Below are 22,555 nucleotides of genomic sequence, written 5' to 3' on the forward strand. Positions count from 1 at the left end.
ATGACCGCTGATGACTTCTCGCGTAACTTACGAGAAGCCATTTAAGCCCCCAAAACTGTGTGGAGATCACGCATTTTGAACGGTCATGGTTGAATACAGGTAAACCAGTTTGTGCGATCAGGTGGGGAAAAGCGAAGGTCACTTTTGAATGTCAGGGGAAAAATTCTTGGAGAATAGGGAAAATTCTTTAATACAAATACTCTAAGTTCCTTACTATATTCAGAGACATCTGATGGCAATTTAATTAATTGATACGCACATTTCAAAATATGAGAACGTTCACAAATGCTAACGTCTCTAAATCCTGGGACTTATCATCTGGCAAAGATTGGTAGAGATTGTCTACAAAACGTGTTTGTATCAACGGTTGATGAATTTAACCTTGAAAATTCATGGTTGGCCTTCACATGACACAATTGAATCTCCCGAACAGCTGGAAAATTCGTTCACATGACGTAACTACATTCTAATATTTAACTTTTCTCACAGAAAAAAAGTCGTATGAACGGTGTGGGAGGGTTTTTCTGGAAAATCAGTAATAGGGGAAGTATTCTTTAGCAGGAAAGGAAGCGTTTTGTTCGTCTGCAAAGAGTCGAGATTACCAGCAAGGAATAGACGAAGCGGAACAGACAAGTCCATCCGATACTAAGTGAGTACCAATTTCTCTTCATTTATAATCGCAAAAGATGTTTATGAAAGTTGTGTTTCATTCCAGTAATCACACTGAAAGCTAGTTCGCATTGCCGTTTCAATTATCCAGGATGGATTTGGTTGACCAAATCTTTAGACAATTTTAAGATCCGTTTATTCAAACTTGTACGGTTTGCTAGACTTTATTAACAGATAAAAGTCACCTACCTATGTTATCGCCTAAAAGCATTTGGGCACATTATGAGGGCGAGCTTTCTTAGCAATTTCACAAGGAGCATGAGTCAGAGAGAGAGAGAGATAAAGAGAAAGTGAGATTGACGTAAATATAGAAAGACAGCTTTTATAAGCAGCAATCGTGTCCCGTTAAATTGTAGTCAAACTTGTCTAGACTAAAACGGTGACCTTGTATGTTCCCTTCATGATTGAGTTGGTGCGTGTGAGGAAAGAGGGTTTGAAAGTCCTGGTGCATTGATTTCGCTGTTAGTTATTTTGACAATAGAATTATACAGTGTTATTTCCTCCATGCTCAGTTTCCATGGCTACAAATCAAGACTGGCGTAAAAAAAAAAACTTTCAATGCTTGAGCCATCTATGTAACCAACATTCAGCCAAGTTAGTAATTTTTTATTAGATTTTAGCTTTTGATAAGATAAGGAGACAGTCATTTTCTTTTATCTCAAGAAGAAAGTGATTTGAGATAAGACGAAGGCAAGACATTGATGGATCATCGAGGTGTCGACCATTGGAGTGTAGGGTAAAGTTCACTTCTGGACAGCAAGGTTGTCGAACACTGAAATAAATTCTCTCTCAGTGTGGCAGAAGCAGTGAGTCTGACTAAATTCGAAACAGAATTAGACAGTTACTTTGTGAGAATAGGAAGAGTATGTTGCCAATGTGTCAAAAATGTAATTCCTTCATCTACACTTGTGAAAAATTTACACCACGAAATCAGAGAGGAAGAATCACCAACTTTCATATGCAAGCCAGTCATGCTCATTTTGGCGCAGAATTGGCATCTGACATTTCATTTGGCTTCTACTCCCAGAGAACCTCTTCTTGAGGATTAAATAAAATGAAGGAATGAATTAATTTTTTTACTTTTGAAGGTTTAATTTTAAGGCCCCATGAAGGTCCTTTATGAAATTTCCTGCACATTCACTTCAAATGCTTTTGACAAAAATTTGGCGCACTGAGTGACAGATTCTTACCAAGGTTTGACCATGGAAAAACGAGGAAATTAAAATGGAATAAGTTATTTGAGTTATTCAAGTTCAAAGAGCGTCACGGGCAGAGGGACACAAGCAAATTATATGCAAATCTCGTGTAAAACATACCATTCTATTGTGCTTCGCACTAAGCTTATTATCCTTAACATCTTCCTGTGTTATCCAACCTGAGGGTTTTCTATTTCATCATTATTTCTCCATGAAACCGAATTAGGAAGCAATTTAAAATAATTAGCTCCGAAGAGAGTTTTAAAAGGGAGGTTTTGTATACGCGAGTATGTGTGTGTGCGATCGTGCGCTGATTACCTTCCTATTGCCTACGGCCTCACGTTTTCTCAGAGCATGGTCCGATTTCTCATATTTCCAACCTCTGCCGCTTAGTACTTTTGATTCTAAAGGTTTCTTGCGAGACGTCTCCTCCGATCATATGTGGGTGAGTACACTGAATGAGCTCTCATCTGTCGCCACAGCGAATGTAATGTTAGCAATCTGCTTCGCTGCGCCTGTTAGCACTTACATTGTGTGTATGTGTGTGTGCGCGCGCGTCTTCTTAATAGGGACCCTTTCTCCGATCACAATAATACAAACAGTAATCAACCGCCTTTGAGACTTAGAGCCCACGACTCTTCCTTAGCACTTCTCAGCACAAACACATCTGTCTTCCCTAGCTGATAATTCGTGTTTTTATCCTGCATCCGAGCCATCTCCTTTGCCTATTAAGTATCTTTTTCCTTAAATGACGTACGATGGTGACGTAATGTTCAGAGGCCAACCTTAGAGCATAAACGCTTTGTGGTTTCAACTGTGCGTTAGGCCAATTTCTTTTGCCCTACAGGCAAAGGTTTCGTGTACGGGTTGACACAATTGAACTCACTCAACACGTGAGAGAGTGATGACAAAAAGATGTCTATGTAAGCTCGAAATTTTCGGCAGTCCTGAAAACTGATGGCAGGTAAGGAAATTATTTCTTTAGTACGTCTATCATTTTCGTGATTTGATAATCTTGAATTTTCAAAAAAGTCATTGAGAGCAACAGGAAGTTGAGTTCAAGGACTTGGGAATTTCCAAGAAAACCAGTTCCAGACTTCGATTCATAATCCGTAACTTCTCATGGCTTATTTCATTTATCTCTATGTGTGTGTGTGTGTGTGTGTGTGTGGATGCATGTATTTCTATTGTTTATATATTAATTGTGGATGGTGAGATATTAATTAAGACAGAGAAACAGTCACCTTACTATTGCCACGATACGAAATGATTAAAGTTCAAATATTTAAATATTAGTGGAAAGAATAATGACAGATATTATTTAACATATCGTTTATATACTCATTTATGTATTTATTTCAGATCCAGGCCAAGGTTATGTCGAGGTATGAGGACCATTGCGCATAGAATTCAAACTGAAGCGGTGAGCTGTTGAGAGAAACTTCAAACAGCAAATTTCTATATGAAGGCGAAATTGGGATCGTGGAACTTGGTGGTGTTGGTAGTCGTGATCCATGGTGAGTACTTCGCACAGCAAATGTTGGGCGTGGACATCGGGAATGGGTGGGTAGGTGGACGTCAGTTTAGTCGACAACTTGGATGTCGATCGAACTGACACAGACATAATGATAGAAGCAGGGCTGGCCTCACCTTGATTTGATGTTCCAGCTCGTCTAAAAGATATAGGATACAGATCAGCACTCCTGGAAGGCATGTTGGTCGCTCTGAACCCCGAATAGACGCTGAATAGTTGATGCACGTGTTTGGACGACACTCTTATAAAGAAGGATACAAATTCAAAAAGTCTCGCATATATTAAAGCATATTTTCAGTTATCGCATGGCTGATGTCGTCAGGAGAATGTTTGAAAAATCTTTCATCAAATAGTAATTACTCGTGTAAATATAAGCTTATCAAAATTGGTGTAATACTATAAGGTATTTTGAAGAGTTATTTTTATTGAATTCTACAAGTACCTGCCTTTACGTCATAACGCAGTTTTCCTTCTAAGAGGGGGCATTATCTTTCCATTTCTTCCTGTTGAAAACTCAGAATGAATGGATACAGAATTCTAATTGGGGAAGACTGCTGTGCAATGTCATTAATTTTACGTCTACTTATTTAACGATCATGTGAATTCAATAGCACAGAAAAGAACGTTCAACTAGGTTGACTGATTTTAACATTTGAGCGTAAACCTCTAGCAATATAAGCATACACTGGGCACCCTTAGTCTGGACATTTGTAATGTGTGCAGATAAAATGGTTAGTATACATTAAGATCATGTACTATGATTTCAGTTATCTGGTGTCCACCAGATAACTTAAATCTGGTATTATCTGGTATTAAATGTACCCATTCCCACAAAGAGGAGATGGTCTACCTCCTCTTTGTGGGGGTGGGTACATATAATGATCTGGATGGGCCATTACAATTCACGACATTAAACCTGCAGAACATCGTATGTTTTGATTAGTGCATATAAATCTTTCCGTTGTTATTGTTTTAGGCGCATCAGAAGGCCATATTGTGCCACGGATGGTGAATTATGTCTGCAAATCGGCCCGTTAACAAGTGTGGGGGCTGAAAAACCAGGAATAAAATCACGGGGGAACCTTACTTCCTCCTCCAGAAATAAGCTATCTACAACTGCGATTGAGGAAGAACCAAACACACACTTTATTGCATTTACGTGTACAAATTGAAATGACAAGTTAATAATAGTATTATGTACTGTAAATCAGCAAAATAAGTCCTCAATATTTTGTTGTTTCTCCTCGAGCTGCGATTACATCCTTGAAACGATCTGGCATAGAGTTAATCAACTTCTGGATAAACGGTTGCCCAATTTCGTGGTACAACACCCTTACAATGCTCTGCTGCAACTCAATCTTACTTGTTGGCTTCTTCTGAGCAATTTTAGACGACATTTTGTGCCAGCAATTTTCAATAGGGTTCAAATCTGCACTGTTGCCGGGCCAGTCCAACATTGTAATGCCAGCGTTTCTGAGGTATGACTGTACCTTAAGGGAGAAAAACGAAGGAAAACATTGGTGTAAGTATGTTTTAAGCCTTGTGAGACAAGAAGACAAACTCATCATTAAATCTAAATATCATAAAACTTACCAATTTTGTTGTGTGGCAAGGTGCTGAGTCCTGTTGAAAAATGCAGTTTTCGACGTGTGTAGTGATCCCTAATGGGTTTCAGGCATTACTTCAAGATAGCAGTGTAGGTTTCTGCATTCACCGTTCCGTTAATAAACTTAATTCTCCCCTTTGCTTGTTATGCATCCCCAGACCATTTGACCGGCGCGCGGGGAACTTTACAGTCGGTGTTATGCAGTGAGGATGGTATGCTTCCGATTTTGGTCTTCTGACATATCGCTTCCCATCCGAGCCATGCAGGTTGAATTTCTATTCGTCAGACAAGATGACGGTGTCCCATTGCTCTTTCGTCCATGAAACATGCGTTCTAGCACAATCAAGTCGCTTCTTCCTCATTTGTTGGGTCAACAATGGCTTCTTCTTGAGCCGATAGGCATGCAGACCACATTATGAAAGCCGTGTTTGGATAGTTCGTGCACTTATTTCAACACCAAAGGCCATCTCAAAGTCCAGTTTCAGATCAGGAGCACAAGCATGGCGATTACGAAGGCATAGCTGTTTCAAATATCGATATTGGGAAGGCGTATTCGCTCTCTTACGGCCTGATCCAGGTCTTCCCTTCAACACTTTAATTTCACCACCCGGGATACTGTTCACTGGTGGCAGCCTATTTTATCAGCGATAGCACGCGTAGAAAGCCCTTCCTGGACAGAGCAACAGCTACACTTTTTTTTCTTGGTGTCAACTGAACATATGGAACAATGCTTACACCTCCGCAAAACAGGATACTAATGTGCGTGTCATCATCATCATCAGCCATTTTCAATACACGTCAGGATAAAGGCCTCTCCAGCAACTTTCCAATTCCTTCTGTTTTGTGCAGAGGCCATCCATTTACTACCCACGAACTCGTGAATTTCTTCTGTCCATCTCCGCCGTTGGCTTCCAGATTTTCTTCTAACTCCTCTTGGGTACCATTCTGTTATTCTCTTAATCCATCTGTTATCATTTCTTCGAGCTATGTGTCCTGCCAAAGACCATTTGATAAGAATGTCCTTTACTTGAGTTTGCTGCCTAATTCATGTGTCTGATTCCCAATATAATTCGTTCCATTCTGCGCTGTGTAGTTCTCAGCTTCTCTTCCATTCTTTTGGTGAGTGCCCAAGTTTCACTTCCATAAGTCATGGTGGGGAGTATACATTGATTCATTATTTTACGTTTCAGACAAATTGGGATATTGCTCTTCAGTATGTGACTATATTTCATGAATGCTATCCATCCAAAATTTATTCTTCCCTTGACTTCCAGCCATTTATCATTATTACAGCTAATAACTTGTCCCAGATAAGTATATGACTCCACCTTTTCAATTACTGCTCCTTCAATCATTATTTCTCTTTCTGTGGCATACTTGTTCATCATTACTTTTGTTTTAGCCATATTCATCTTTAGTCCAAAATCCTTACTAACTGTGCATAATTGATTAAGATTTTCCTCTAATTCTTTGGGATCGTGGCTTATAACCACAATGTCATCTGCAAATCGTAAATGGTTTAGGTACTCTCCGTTCACGTTGACTCCTTTCTGAGACCAGTCTAATCTTCTGAAAGCTTCCTCAAGGGCAGCAGTAAACAACTTCGCAGATATTGTGTCTCCTTGTCGAACTCCTTTCTCCATTTTAAATTTGCTACTGTCTTTGTCTAGTCTAATAAAGGATGTAGCACTCTCATATATTTTCTTCAAAATCATAATATGGGGGTATCTATGCCTTGTCTTTCCAGTGCCCGAAACATTGTCTTATGCTGTAAGGAGTCAAGTGTCTTTTCATAATCCACAAATGCCAGGCATAATGGTGTTTTATATTCATTTGCTTTCTCTCTTTTTAGCTGTGATATTACGTGAGGGTGATCCATAGTTGAGAATCCTGTCCTAAAGCCAGCTTGCTCTTTTGGTTGATTCTCATCAAGTATTCTTTCTAATCTGTTAGTAATGACCCTTGTGAACAACTTGTAGATGTGGGATAACAAGCTAATTGGTCTATAATTTCCAATTTCTGATTTAACTCCTTTCTTATGCAGCAAAACCATGATTGCATTATTCCACTGCTTAGGCGTCACACCTTTTCTAATGCACTTTGTGAAGAGCCTTGCCAGTTTTTGTGTTATGTCCCTTCCTCCCAATTTTAACAACTCTACAGTAACTTCATCTTCCCCCGGGGTTTTCCGATTCTTCATTTTCTTCAATGCATGTTCTACCTCATCAGGAAGAATATCGGGTATGTCGTATGCGTTGCTACTTTGCAATCAAACTTCCCCACTGCTGGCATCATTCCCTCGCTCCTTGTATAATTCTCTATAGTAGTCTTCTGCTATTTGAATTATGCCTTCTCTGCTGTTTATAAGTACACCATCACTATTATTCAGTTTCAGTATCATTTGTCTTTCTGTATTACTACTCATGGTGCTGATTTAAGTTCATTGTTTTCCTTTAATGCTTGTTCTGCTTTTCTTGTGTTAAATCTTCTTATGTCCTCTCTGAGTCTTTCTAATGGCTTTGCATAACTCAGTATACTCAATTTTCTCCCTGTCAGTGTTTTTCTTGCTCTTCATTTGTCGTCTTTGGTTCATCATGACAAGTGTTTCTTGACTGATTTTTTCTTCTTTGGATTTCTGTTTCCCTATAGGTTTCTTGGGCTTTATCACTTTCAGAAAGTTGTAATATTCCTCGTCGATATCTTGGTCCTGAGCAGTCTGCAGAAATGCAAACTTGTTCTTAAGTTCCAGTACATACTGCTTTTTCTCTTCTTCTGTTATCTCAAAGACGTTCGTATTATTTATTCGAATCAGTTTTTTCCTTTCTTTTCTTATATCTATATTAAGTGTGCATCTTACCATTCTGTGATCACTTTCAACATTTACCTTGTTCAGGACGGCAACATCATTCTCAATATATCTTCTGTTTGTGATGATGAAGTCTATTTCGTTAGTTGTTAATCCATTTGTGCTCTTCCATGTCGACTTTCTGTTCACCCTTTTCTTGAAAAAAGTGTTCATTACTAACATTCCTCGAGATTCTGCAAATTCCACAAGTCTTTCACCACTTTCATTTCTTTCACCAATTCCTAAATTTCCTATAGTTCCCCTTTCTGCGCTGTTCTGTCTCTTTCCAACCTTAGCATTCAAGTCCCCCATAATAATAGTGTAGTGAGTTTTCTGCTCATCTAGAAGACTCAATTTCGGTGTACATTTCTTCAAACTCTTCATCATCATGGCTTGATGTTGGTGCATAAATCATTATAACCTTTAGCTTGTACCTCTTAGAAATCCTGAATAGTAGTCTTGGCACCCTTGGTGACATACGTTTCAATTCCAAAATGTTGTTTTTTATATCTTTATGGACCAGAAAGCCAACTCCACCTTCGCGTGAGCGTGTATACTCCTCCAACGCCGTATTTATAGAAACGGCTGATGCAATACCTTGTACTTACTGTCTGATGCAACACAAGCGTTATCTGACGCAATACCTTGTACTTACTGTCTGATGCAATACAAGCGTTATCAGATGCAATACCTTTGATATGCGATAAACAAAATGACTGTAATCAAACAATATCTTATACGTTTCGCTACAAATGTTACTTTTTTTTAAGGTGATGCAGTGTTTTTGTCTGCCATTGTAGCTGTCGTTCTTCTCTAAAACTGCGAAAGCTCATGACGTGTGTCATCATTTGACGTAGTTTGAAATGAATTCCGGAATAACCGTTGATCTCATTTACAGGACAAAATATTTGAACATTTAGTAGTCACAGAAATTTCCTGCAATGAGAGGGGTGTCCTATAACTTTTGGTTCGATAGTATAGATCAACAAGTTTCTTGTCCGATAACATATGAGGAACAACATTTGATATGGTACTACGTGTTGTAGTTATTGAAATATCTGAGCCGAGATCAGATTTCTACTTAAAACTATAAGCATTACCAGCGATATGATTATCAGGCAACAGCAAAATATGTGCTTAGGGGAAGAAGAGCCGGTAAGTCAGAAAGTGAAGAAAGAACAAGCAAGTAAGAAACTGATCTGAGATTGATTTATTTTTAAAAATTATTACTAAAACTATCTCTACACTTGTCACGTCGCTTTAACAAATTTTGGAAATCCAGTAAATAAAAAGACATCGAAGTCTGTCCTTCCATTTGTGGATGGAGATAAAATATGCCCTACCTCATAAAAGTGTTTGCCAATAAGCTGTTATTTAAAATAACCACAAAAAAATGAAAATCGCTAGAAGCGTGGTCTGAGCTGGACAAAAGATGATCAAGAAGTTCCCATCTAAAATCATTAATGAATTAATAAATCATTAAGGGCTTGAAATATTTTATAGTCCGAACATAACTTCCTAATCGACCTTAACAATCGCCCCCCACATCAGGGCTTTACACGTTTAAGTCAAATCCTTCTTACGATGTCTAGTTGTTAAGCTCTGCAGGCCAGTTAGTTTAACTTCTGTTCCGGGTAAAATAATGGAGTCGCTGGTTAAAGATGCATTGCAGGATCATCTAGACAAGACTGCAGCAATAATTCAAACACAGCATGGGTTTGTTAAGGGAAAGTCTTGTCTGACAAATTTGATTGGTTATTATGATGTGGTCACAAAGGAACTGGATGCAAAAAATAATTTTGATATCATATACTTGGATTTCAGGAAAGCTTTTGACACTGTTGAGCATGAAAGACTACTGTACAAATTGGAGCAGAATGGTATTAAGGGTAAGTTGCTACAATGGATAAAAGGATGGTTAAGTGGGAGAAGACAGAGAGTGGTAATCAATGGGTGCTGCTCTTCGTGGACTAATGTTATTAGTGGAGTCCCACAGGGTTCGGTGTTGGGTCCACTGTTGTTTTGTGTATTTATCAATGATATTGATGAAGGTATATCAGGCTTAATGTCGAAGTTTGCAGATGACACAAAGGTTGGCAGGGTTGTTAATGACAGTAATGGCAGTGTGCTACTGCAACAGGATCTAGATAATTTGGGCAGATGGGCTAAGAAGTGGCAACTGAAGTTCAACCTTGACAAATGCAAAGTACTGCATATGGGTAGAAGTAACCCCAGAGAAACGTACCAACTGTGTGGTACTACACTTAAGGTGGTAGAAAATGAAAAAGACCTGGGAGTAATTGTGCAGTCAGATATGAAGTTTTCTGAGCAGTGCAGACAGGCTGCTAGGGCGGGTCATGGGGTTTTGTCAATGATATATAGGAATTTTGCTAGCAGGGAAAAGGAGGTGATTGTCCCTCTGTATAAGGCAATGGTCAGGCCACGCCTTGAGTACTGCGTACAGGTCTGGAGGCCTCATTTTAGGAAGGATGTAGATTTGCTTGAGCGTGTACAGAGAAGAGCAACACGATTGGTGAGGGGAATGAAGGGATTCTCTTACCAAGAGAGGCTTAAGTTCTGCAAATTGCAGTGGCTGGAGACTAGGCACCTGCGCGGTGATCTGATTGAGGTCTTTAAGGCCTTGAATGGGTTGAGCACGTTGAATTCTGATGGGATCCTTCCACTTGTTCAGATTACCAACCTACGGGGACATAAGTTCAAATTAAGAAAGGACAGATGTAGAATAGATGTGCGGAAATTTGCCTTTAGCCAGCGGGTGGTTAATTGCTGGAACAAACTTCCATCTGTCGTTGTGGAAGTTGATAGGTTAAATAAATTTAAGGAGGAACTGGACAGGCATTTGGAGGGAATGGTGTGATTTTTTTTTTTTTTTTTTTTTTTTGGCTGATGCTGCATAAGCTCCTACACTTGCTTTCTTGCATCATGTGCCACTACTACTACTACATCTTCTAAGCCGTTCCTCACAAGGTTAATACTCTTTACCAATATAGACGCTCCTCTTAGACCTTCTCCAAAAGTGTTCTATATCTTTATTGAATTCAATATTCCAAGTGTGGATGCACCATCGTCTTATGGACAGAGATCATGACATCCATCTTTCTGTTATCAAAGTTCTGCTAAATCATAGAAAGAACACTAAATGCCACTTGCTTCATCTGCTTAACACTACATGTTGAACTTTAAGGTCCTGTTTATATTTGCATATTGAACTAAATCCTTTAGTTCAATATGCAAATTCGATAAACTAATCTTGGGTTTCTGTTCGCCAAGTGCAATACTTTTCATTTGGTGACAGTTAACTTTACCATTCATTTTTCAGCACATGCTTGCAGTCGATCTAATCCTTTTGAAACAGCATAGCCTGATTTTGGTTGTTAAGCAACTTCTTAACCTTTAAGTCTTCAGCAAACGTTTTCCTTTAAGTCATCCGCATGGCTTTTCCAGAGGAAATGAAATTCGTGTTTTTCATCATTCTTAATAGGCAAATCGATCAGAGAACACAACACAGTTTATGGAAAAATACTCATGTGCTTATAAATTCGGTCTTAGGTTGGGTGGCCTATTATGACATTTTCTTTTTTTTATCATTTAGAGAGATAAGAAAAAACGAGAGGTCCGAGCAATCATCCTTGAGGGGGTCTCCCTACTTCATGCTACTGACCACCCTCTGTCCCCTATACTTCAATTGACTTTTAATACACTGATGGATTTTCCCTGTTATCCCGAGCTGCTCTAATTTATACAGTTATGCTGATGATGAACTGTATCAAAAGCCTTACTAAAATCTCCATGTTTTCTTGCATACAAGTGGTCTATAGCTTCGGCATAGCAATTCATCAGATTTTTCAGACAAGTTTTCGCCTTCGGAAAACTATGCAGAGGCCCATTTAGGATACCATTATTGTCGAGATGGTTCTGTACACATTCCGCAATATTACCGGCAACGGAAGTCAAATACTAGTCTATAATTGATCGTAACTTCTCTGGCTCCTTCTTAATGGATTGGGGAAGCATTGGCATTTCTCCAATCCAAGGGAATAATCTCTGGATCTAATGATGATTTCAGTGACATTCTTAGTGAAAAACATTTATTCTTACTAGTTGAATTGCTATTAGCGGAATGTATTCACCTATCTCCTTTTTTGGGATGTACACCACCACCACCACCACCACAACCACCCTCTGTCTCTCAGCTTTTCAGATAGACGCTTTTCTGATGTCATTATGTCACTTATTTACAACGGTTCAACTCGACTTCACTGTCCCCCCTTTGACTTTAATGAAATTCACTGTCCCCTCAAGATGGTACTTTGTTTCAATTATTCCTACATCAGCGTTACCCGTCCTTCGTTGCAGCATTAGTCGTCGTCGTCATCTGCAACGCTTTTGGAGAGCTCGGGATTCGATTCCTCCGAAGCTAAAAGAATTTCTAAAAGTCCTGTTCAATCTAGGCTGTGTAGTTCGCAGATCTCAAGAAGGAGTAGGGTTTTTTTCCCTCGTGAGTTATTCTGAGGATATCCTCACCCAGCAAAACATTGAATGTATGTTATGTCTGTGTGAACACCCGTTCCCACAGACATAACATAGCACTGCAGGAGCACCATGTCGCGATCGCATGAGGAGAATGTAGCCTTCTAATCCTGCTATCCAGCCAATACGTCAGACTGGAGATCATTGGGGTTAGTTAGTTGATAAGACTAGTTCAAGCTCGTCCATTTTATTTACAACAGTCCTAGCATCACTATACATACAGATTATATTTTTATATTTTTACTGTTCTAAAGCATCATTTATAGTTATGTTTCCAAGGCTTTCTCTGCAGCAGGTAATAACTACTGGAGAGTGTTGTATCTTTCCATTGGGTCTTTCCATGCCTATAAAATTACGCGGTATCCCACAAGTACTCTTGAGGAGAATGCAGTTGTAACTTTTGTTGATACTCTTAACGTGAATCATAATGGAAACGTCTCAGTTTTTCGCCAATTAGTTTGACGAAGAACAGAGACGTTTCCATTATGATTAACCCTTAAGAATCCTTAAGATCTCTATGCCATCAACAAAAACGCTTGCACCTCTCCTATTCAAGTGAATTCTATTTCTATTCTTACAAAATAAACCCCCTATACTTAATAGGGTAGGCAACGCTGGTAAAACTCATCCCCCACTTTGCTTTGCAGAATCCCTCAAGTCTCGAGTTAATCCACAAAGCTTTCATCTTTTTTTTTTTAATTACATAATACATTTCAAGTTTTCCTAAAAATGATATATCCACTGACAGTATCTCAAATAGAACCAGAGCGTTTACAATCTGGTGGTTCATTCTTTAATATTTACTAAAATTTCGTTTAGAAATTCTTAACTGATCAAAATTCGTAGTAAAGTACAGTATAATTATTCAAAGAATTCCTTTTCTTTGATGTCTTGACGAACATCGTATATGATAATCTTTGTGTCCTGAGTTCTTAGATTTCTAAAAAGTTAAATCATAGAACATCTCATGGTGACTCTTTCAGAGATGAGATATAATGATCTCCTTATCTTTGGTTTTATTTATATTTTTAACTTTAATATCTCCAAGAGAAGCTTAACTGAACACCTCATATCTATCAATTGATTTTATTAAAATTGTCTAGGAATCTCTTTTATCAATCAAGTTCAATTTATCAGCATAAGACTCCCCAGCAGGTTTCAAAGAAATTATTGGTACTTACTCCACTTCTTCCTTCTTCAAGTTTTGTCATTTTTCTGCCTCTCAGCAGAGACCGATTTTGGTTGAAGTTATGTGCGATAAAAGCCATGCATCTCTACAACTTTATGTACAAATCTACACACTCAAAGGCAGGAAATACAGACCACATGTTTTTAAAAACTTCAAACACAAATCTTCCGTTATCATGGTACAACAATCCTGCCTGAAGTAACCCATCAAGTAATTTTGTGGATTTTCATATTTCGGTGATCACTGAGTGGCCACTGTCTTATTTCAATGTTTAATGAGAGAGTTATTTCCCTTCTATTTATCCTCTACATTCATCTTATTGATATAATTCTTAAATACTAAGTTCGATACAGGCCTTAGTAAAAACTAATGATAACTTTATTATTTTTCACCAGAAGTCGCTGATGGTATCGACTATTGCACCACTTCCACAAATGAACAAGGAGTTTGCGTCGTTCCCCGATACTGCAGGAAGGCAAAACTCGACATAACCTACTTGTCTGTGTGCCGAATGACTAACCAAGACGCAATCTGCTGTCCCTTTGTGGACAGCACAACCACTGCTGCAGCAATAGACCGACCACTCGTTGAATCAACGTCAATACCTCCTATTGTATTTCCGGATTTGCCGCCAGAAGACTCACCTTTAAGGATAAATGGCAGGTTTTCTGAATCCGATGACATTCTTCTGGAATCTGTGTCGTGGTACATGAGTAGACTCAACTCTGCAAAACAAAAGTCCAATTCCAGGAAACCTCCAATGCTCAGCTCACTCCCAAAACGACCTTCAAGGAATGACGATATTAAAAACTATCCGGATCCTTATCGAGAGCGCCCTTGGTCCAGAAGATGGGAAAGACGTCAGTCTGATTCTTCACTTCCAACAAATCCTCAGAGTCGGTCTTCGGAAAGCGAACCACCCGAAATCCAAAATTTGCCACCAAAAGAGGGACAACAAGGGATAAGAAATGGAGAAGTGTTTCCTCTGGAACCCTTTGGAAGAGGAGAACAAGAGGCGTCCCATGGTATAATCTTTGAAGATCCACCCTTGGTCAGCGACAATGAAAGACCTGATAGCAATGTTGAAGGCTACGGACCACTTCCCCACTTGGATCATCCAAATCCAGTTAAAGAAGATCGTCCTCAACTGGACACGTACGATGTACTGGATGAACCTTACCCATTCCAATTGGAATCAGGTTTGTAAAAGTCTTCCATCTCTTTTGATTTACATATACATAAAGTGGTACTTACTGAAAGTATACTTTCTTACAACTCGGACAGCGGTGAACCATGCTCGATATAAGGGTATCCATAAGATTTTGTGGCAACAAATACAATTTTATTCTGTTAATTTTGCCGCGCAGTGTATAAAAATATTGGAGGCGCGCGGTGTTGTCCCTTCGAATTGATTATTTTATTGTTAGTAACTTCTACTCAACGACAAGATACACTTTCAGTGAGTATCACTGTTTTCAAAATATCTGAAAGATCGGTATTAACATAACAACAATCAATGGATATCAATTTTTTTGTTTCAGCATGTGGTCGCCCACCTTATGTGCCATTTATTGCTGGCGGAAGAAAGGCAGATTCATCGAAATGGCCCTGGATGGTAATGTAACGAATATTATTCTTAATTGCAAAAGAAGGATAGTAAAGTTAGAATAGGTGTATGTTAATTGGTTGCATACAATCACCTTTATGGTAATTGTTAGTTATTAATATAAAAAATTGCAGAGAATATATTGAAATTATAGCCAAAATTAATTTAGGATAACAAATATCCGAAAACAGAATTAAAACACTCATTTTCTTCTTAAAAGATGATTTCTTATCCCGTGAGAGAAATCAGTAGAACCTTCGTGCGTTGGGTAACCCCATATCGATTTCAAAAAACTCTTTGAAATTCCTGTTTACAAAAAAGAAATTAATACACGCTTATGTTGAACAGAGCTTTGATATTTTTATTGCCTTGAACACGCAAATTTGCACGAAACAAGTTTTTCATCCAAGCATGTCATTAAAAACGAAACAAGTATCATCTTACAATGTGAGTATGATTTACACTTAAAATTAAACAGATTACTTCGGATGTGAAAAAGTTGTCTTCAACGAAGCAATATCATTCCTTGCAGGTAACTTTTTTTTTTTTTTTTTTTTTTGTAGTTGTTGGCGTATCGGCTTCTGTGGCCATAATGCACCTCCCAAGGTTTTGCAGTACTTTAATCCGAGTCCGAGGCGGGATTCGAACCAGGTTGCCAGGCAGGCACTTTACCCACCCGAGGTAACTTTTAAATTTATAAATAAATTTGAAGTTACCAATAGATTTCGTCTGTCACTGGACAGAACCGAAGGCAGGCCAGTCTTGTATGCGACGAGGAGGGAGAACAGTTAAAGTTAGCATTAGTAGAGGCATATGATGCAAGAAAGCAAGCTCACGCAGCATCAGTCAAAAAAAAAAAAAAAAAAAAAAAAGAGAAAAAAACACGTTCCCATTTCACCCCTCCGTTCGTTCCAAGTACTTGTCCAGTTCAGCCTTAAATTTATTTAGACTATCAACTTCCACAACAAAGGACGAAAGTTTGTTCCACCAATCAACCACCCGCTGGCTAAAGGCAAATTTCCGCACATCTATCCTACATCTGTCTTTTCTCAATTGGAATTTCTGCCCTCTCAAATGATTATTCTGAGCAAGAGGAAGAATTCCATCAGCATTGAGCATGTTCAAACCATTCAAGGCTTTATACACCTCAATAAAATCACCTCGCTGGTGCCTAGTCTCCAGACACTGTAATTTGCAAAATTTAAGCCTTTCTTCATAAGAGCAACCCTTTGTTCCATTCACTAATCTTCTTGCCCTTCTCTGTACTCGTTCCAACAGCTCTATATCCTTCTTAAAATGAGGCCTCCAGACCTCTATACAGTACGCAAGGTGTGGCCATGGTGTCTTATCATTGATAAGACACCATGTTGTAGACCGTCTTCTCTGCTCAGAAAACTTCATATCTGCCTGCACAATTACTCCCAGATCCTTTTCGTTCTCTATCCCTGTCAGTGTTGTACCACAAAGTTGATACGTCACTTTGGGGTTGCTGGTTCCCATACGTAGTACTTTACATTTGTCAATGTTAAACTTCATTTGCCACCTCTCAGCCCATCTGCTCAACTTTTCTAGATCCTGTTGCAGCAGCGTACTGTCATTAGTGTCCTTAACAAGTCTGCAAACTTGGACATTAAGTTTAATATACCATCATCAATATCATTTATAAATACAGAAAACAACAATGGACCCAATACTGAACCTGAGGGACTCCACTAACAACATTAGTCCACGATAAGCAGTGTCCATTGATTACCACTCTCTGTCTTCTCCCCCTAAACCACCCCTTTATCCATAGCAGCAATTTGCCTCCAGTGCCACACTGCTCCAATTTGTGCAGCAGTCTTCCATGTGCAACAGCATCAAAAGCCTTTCTAAGATCCAAATATATGATATCAAAGTTATTCCCTGCATCCCGTTCCTTTGTGACCACACCATAGTATGCAATCAAATTGATCAGGCAAGACTTTCCCTTAACAAAACAATGCTGTGTCCGAGCTATAACTGAAGTCTTGTCTAGATGATCCTGCAGTACTTCTTTAACCAGTGCCACAATTAATTTTCCTTCAACAGAAGATAAACTCACAGGTATATAATTACTTATGTCAGCCTTTGATCCTCCTTTGTGAATTGGAGTCACATTTGCACTTCTCCAGTCCATGGGCACCTTCCCTGAGTCCAAAGAAGCTCTCATAATTATGGCTAAGGGTTCGCTTACTTCCTTTGCTGCCTCCTTTAATATAACTGGATAGATCCCATCTACTCCGGGTGCCTTTTTTATGTTTATCTTCAACAATTTCTCTTCCAGTTTTCTCTCAGTTATTACAAAATCATCTAGCTCACTGCCAGAGTTTAACTCACCTGCATTCCCCTCCCTGAATAACTCCTCATGGGTGAATGTAGATGCAAAATACTCATTTAGTTTGTTAGCCACTTGAACAGGATCATCAATAGTTGAATCATCAATGTCCAGTGGACCAATCTGATTCGTCCCTTTCCTTCTAGAGTTTACATAAGTAAAGAATTCTTTTCTGTTTTTCTTTGTATCCTTTGCCAAGGATTTCTCATAATCTGCCTTTGCCTGCCTAATCTCCTTTGTGACTTGGTTACAGACCAGCTTATATCTATTATAGGCTTCCATGTCACCCATTAATTTGTATGTATCCCATTCATTTTTCTTCTCTGCCATATGTCTCATTAGTTCATCTGACATTCATTTAAGCCTAAACCTTGAACAATATTTCTTAGTTGGTATGTAAAACCTAGTAGCTTCCAAGATTAATTCTTTGAATGCTTCCCATTTTAAATTTTCTGTTGGTAACATCATCAGTTGGTCCCACTGTATAGAATTTAAATGCTGTCTCAGTCCATCGTAGTCGCCTTTACAAAAGCAAAAACCCTTCCCTTTACCTCTGATGGTAGTTACCTCCTTGAGTAAATCCCACTTCAGCACACTGTGATCACTGCCACCCAGTGGTTCATTTATCTGCAGATCCTTAATGCATGAAGAATCACTACTGATAATCAGATCAAGAGTATTACTGCCTCTATTTGCCTCCCGAACATGCTGATGTAGAAAACAATCATCCAATAAATCCACAAAAGCCTTGCTAGTGTGTGAGTGAACAACCCACAAATTCCAGTCAATATCTGGGAAATTAAAATCCCCCATTATAAGACTCTCTGATTTACTGGCCTACTCTATTTCCCTGTACAGTTTCTTATTATACTCATCAGTCATTCGGCCTATAGCACACTCCTACTCTCAATTTTGATTTCCCAATGCTTATGTCACACCAAACTGACGCGACACTGCACTGTCCAGCGATGGCCACTGGCTTCACTTCCTTGGATTTTATGTGTTTCTTAACTAATAGCATAACCCCTCCTCCCTTCCTATCCAGTCTATCCTTTCTGTAGACGTTGTACTCCCCAAATTCCAGTTCTGCATTCCTTATATCTGTGTGACACCACGTCTCTCATGTCCCAACAATATCCGCCTTTGATGTTTTGAGCAATACCTCAAATTCATCAAATTTATTTACTAAACTCCTAGCACCGGTGTACACGCAAGTATACATGCACCTGTTCTTTTTCTTAGCTACCCTAACACAACCCATGTGTTTACTTGTACCGCAAGACTCCCAGCAGTTTCTGAAATATCCTGCATCTTGTTTTTCAGGCTTCTGCTCATTCCAATAGAAGCAGTGCAAGAATCACCTTCACCTCTGCCAGTGGCTACTGTTAATCTATTAGTCCTTGTATTCCCCCAAGCTAGCAGTTTTCCGACCCATCTAACACTGCCTCAATGGCATCAGGAAATATTCTTGCACCATTTCTATTTAAGTGTATCCTATCCCTGTAGAAGCAGTTTCTCCTGTTAACAAGTACAAACCAGGCTGAAAAAAATTCTACCCCTTGAGCCCTGCACAATCTTTCCAGGGCCGAATTGATCGATAGGGCTCTCATCATATACTCCCTCCTATCGTGTCTGGGCAGAATTGCAGACACTTTCAAATTCAACCCTAATTCACGGCTTTTTTTCATCAGTGACCTGTACTTCTTAAGTAATTCCGCCGGTCTCCTACTCTTAATATCATTAGTGCCAACGTGTACAACTATATCACCTTTTGTGCCCTTAAAAGATGATATCCGCTCTACAATGTCATCAACCTTTGCCCCTGGCAGACATACCCTGGTCCTGTTCCACCTATAAGTTGGCATGCCTTGTTCTGTATATGGCATTTCTAAATACTGCATCCAAATTGAGGCTACTCATCCCTTGCTAATGCCATCCATATTACTCTCTGTGACATCTTGTGATTCCAGTTGTCTACCAGCAACTCTTTGTTGCATGTCGATCGAAATATTCTGACTTTCTATTGGTGTACACAGACAGCTTTAAGTCAGAATCATATGTAGGATTAGTTGCTGTCCTTCGACGTAGAAATTTTCTGCTACTTCCACGAGAGAGTAGCAGAAAATTCGCTGAGCTGCTGGCAGCATAATTAGCTTTGGATCATATAAAAGTTTGAATGGTGAAAGATACGAGGGGCGTTTGAAAAGATTGTAGCCTGGATATGAAGAGTTTGAGGATTCTGCTGACATGTTACTTTTCAATTTGTACATTCCTTTTGGAGTCAATGGACTTTTGCTACCCATGCTGCAATGCGCGTTTATACCAGCAGAGAACAGTTTTCTCTTGGGCCTTCAGGAATGCATCCACTGTAGAAATGACATCACTGTCGATGGGAAAATGAAGGCAGCCAGGTACTTTTTTCCAAATTAGAAAATAGGTGAAAGTCTGGTGATGCTAGATCTAACTAATATGGGAATGGTGCAAAAATTCAACGCCGTACTGCAGCCATGGCAATGGCCGATTTATGAGCACAAAAGTATTTTGCGGAATTTTCCTCGCATTTGTCTTTGATATTTTCCCACAAATGCCTCATAAAGTCTCTGTAATAAGCCTCTGTGACTATCTGGCCTTTCGGAAGGTAATCCACTAACAGAACTCCTACAACATCCCCCCCCCCCTCCCAAAATTAGAAGAATCGACTTGGCTTTCTTTGGAGGGGGGGGAGCAGAGCTGTATTTCCACTGTTTGGGGCTAACAGTCCAACGTTTCATTCATGGTCGAAAACTTGGCAGGAAAATTTGCTGGATCTACTTCAAAACGATGCAAATGCTAACTTGACTTTACAATAAATTAAATCTCGTGGGTTTTTGATCTGCTGTCAGCAACTTTGGGACTCCTCGTTCTGACATCTTTTTCATAACGAGAACCTCTGTGATTATGTGGTACTCTGGTTCCAATGGGATGCCCAAGACGCTGGCAATGTACCGAATCAACCCGATCAATGCACAGTCAATAACTTCTGGAGTGGACCTTGCAGGTCTTCCACAGCGAGGGCCTTCTGCCAGATTCTTTCCCCTCGTTTAAATTCTGCAACCCACTTATTAACTATGGAACAGGAAGGCACTTAAATTAAAACAAAAGTATAAGAGGATGGTAAAAGATCTATCCTAAATCTATGAAAAAAAAAACTATTATATTAGGATCACCTGGAAAGTTACTTTCAACTACCCATGCGTATTGTGTCTCTAAATTGTGTGTTCTCTGGTCGATTTGCCTGCTTCGCTTAACGAAACGCCCGCTTTTCCGGAGAAAAACCTTGCTATCTACGCCTGAGACCGACTAACTCAGCCACGAAGTGGGAAAAAAACCCTATAAAAGTTCCTCGTGTCCTCGACGGGATTTGAATACTGCTCTTTTTCACCCAGTGTGGTGAGGACGGTGACGATTTCACTGTGCTACCCGCGCAGACTAAATCTGTGGAAAGGATGATTTATCGTGCTTAATAGGAATCGAAGAAGATAGAAATTTGTTTACACAAAAGAAGTTCCTAAAAAGGATGACAAATCTTTCGTTTCCAGTTATATCCCATTGCTCTTTCTGAAATGAGAAAAATCTAGCAATCTTCATCTCTTACACTATCTTCAAACTTTCCATCTGATTATCGATCGCCAATATAGATTTTGCCAGTGACGATCCACAGTGATTTCTTAGCTTTATCTAAGCTTTGTCTGCGGATAAATTCCACGAAAGCATTTAGAGAAACTCTTGCCATAGACATTTTCTAAGACTTTCTGTCTTAATTTGTACAGAAGCCTTCGTATCAACCTTCCATGATATGGTCCGGCTTCCGAGATTTTCATTGAGATAGCCAGTTTTCTACCTGATCCTCACTGTTATTGTGGTAGACGGCTTTCTGTAATTTAATCCCAATTAATGTTGGAGTTTCTCCAAGGTTTGGTTCTTTTATCCACTTTTTTCCTCGTGTATATTAATGACCTTCTCCAATTGACTAGAATTCTGATCTGTAGTTTTGTTGATGATAATACACTGAAGTTCTTTCCATTTCGAGTAACCTTCCTCAGCAGAAACACGCTTAACCTCTCTGATTTCCTAAATCATTTCTTTAAATGATAGTCTCCAGAAAAAAATAATAAAACTTAGTTTACGTGAATCCTTCCAAAACCGTCATCTTATTTCTCACAAAAAACATCTCTGCTCCCATATTCAACTTCAGCAACTCTCTGATTTCTTGACAACGTCAAATATATCCTTCCTGAGGATAACCGTTACTTCCCACCCTATTTTCCATTAGCATATCACAAGCATTGCTTCCTCTGTATCGCCCTCGAGGCTTTCCTTCTGAACAGTTGTTAACTCTGAAGTCGAACAAATCACAAATCCGCCCTAACATTGAATATTGTTCCCGAAGAGGGATGGTGCATCCTGAACCACTCTAAAATGGCCTATACCCTAATAAAAAAAAACGCAGACCAATAATACAAAATACCTCCCTTAAAACCCCATTCCACTCTTCTCTTCTCCCTACCACACTTGTGCTCTCGCTTAGTCAGTTGATTATCCTGCAGATCTACTGTCATTACTGGATAGCATGAAAGACTTCTGATTAAGGATGAAGGAATAGTTTTGAGTATACGAGCCGAATAGGGTTTGTCTTCTTGTAGGATTAGCAACTAAAGGGTAAATCATTGAAGGACTGAAAGCTCTCAGAACAGAAATGTAACCGGGAAACATGTACAAACATGGCGCCATATAATTAACAAAAGTTACAAATGTAGAAAGTAACTGGAATTGCGCAACCTCATTCCAGTTACTTTTTACATTTCGATTACCTTTTTAATTTATATATTTTTTGGGAATAATATGAATATTCCGTTTTATTTTATTTATTTTATTTTATTATTATTTTTTTTTTTGGCTGTTGAGAAAAAGTCCTCTTCCTTGCATCATTCTGTCTTACTAATACCAGTTGTAATAAAAAAAAT

The 22,555-nt window shown here is 39.1% G+C and overlaps 1 pseudogene across 1 annotated transcript in view; it reads left to right on the forward strand.

The window, feature by feature from the left end:
• The first annotated feature begins 2,497 nt into the window (after positions 1–2,497).
• The window catches only part of LOC150083854 (uncharacterized), a 28,394-nt pseudogene continuing 8,336 nt past the window's right edge, over positions 2,498–22,555 (forward strand). The window contains exons 1-4 of the transcript XR_016547095.1: positions 2,498–2,829; positions 3,228–3,382; positions 13,986–14,789; positions 15,132–15,205. The product of XR_016547095.1 is annotated as an uncharacterized LOC150083854 (transcript). The remainder of the gene's footprint in view (positions 2,830–3,227; positions 3,383–13,985; positions 14,790–15,131; positions 15,206–22,555) is intronic.

The sequence above is a fragment of the Mastigoproctus giganteus genome, chromosome 6, assembly GCF_048544385.1.
Source record: "Mastigoproctus giganteus isolate SK-2022 chromosome 6, ASM4854438v1, whole genome shotgun sequence".
NCBI lineage: Eukaryota > Metazoa > Arthropoda > Arachnida > Uropygi > Thelyphonidae > Mastigoproctus > Mastigoproctus giganteus.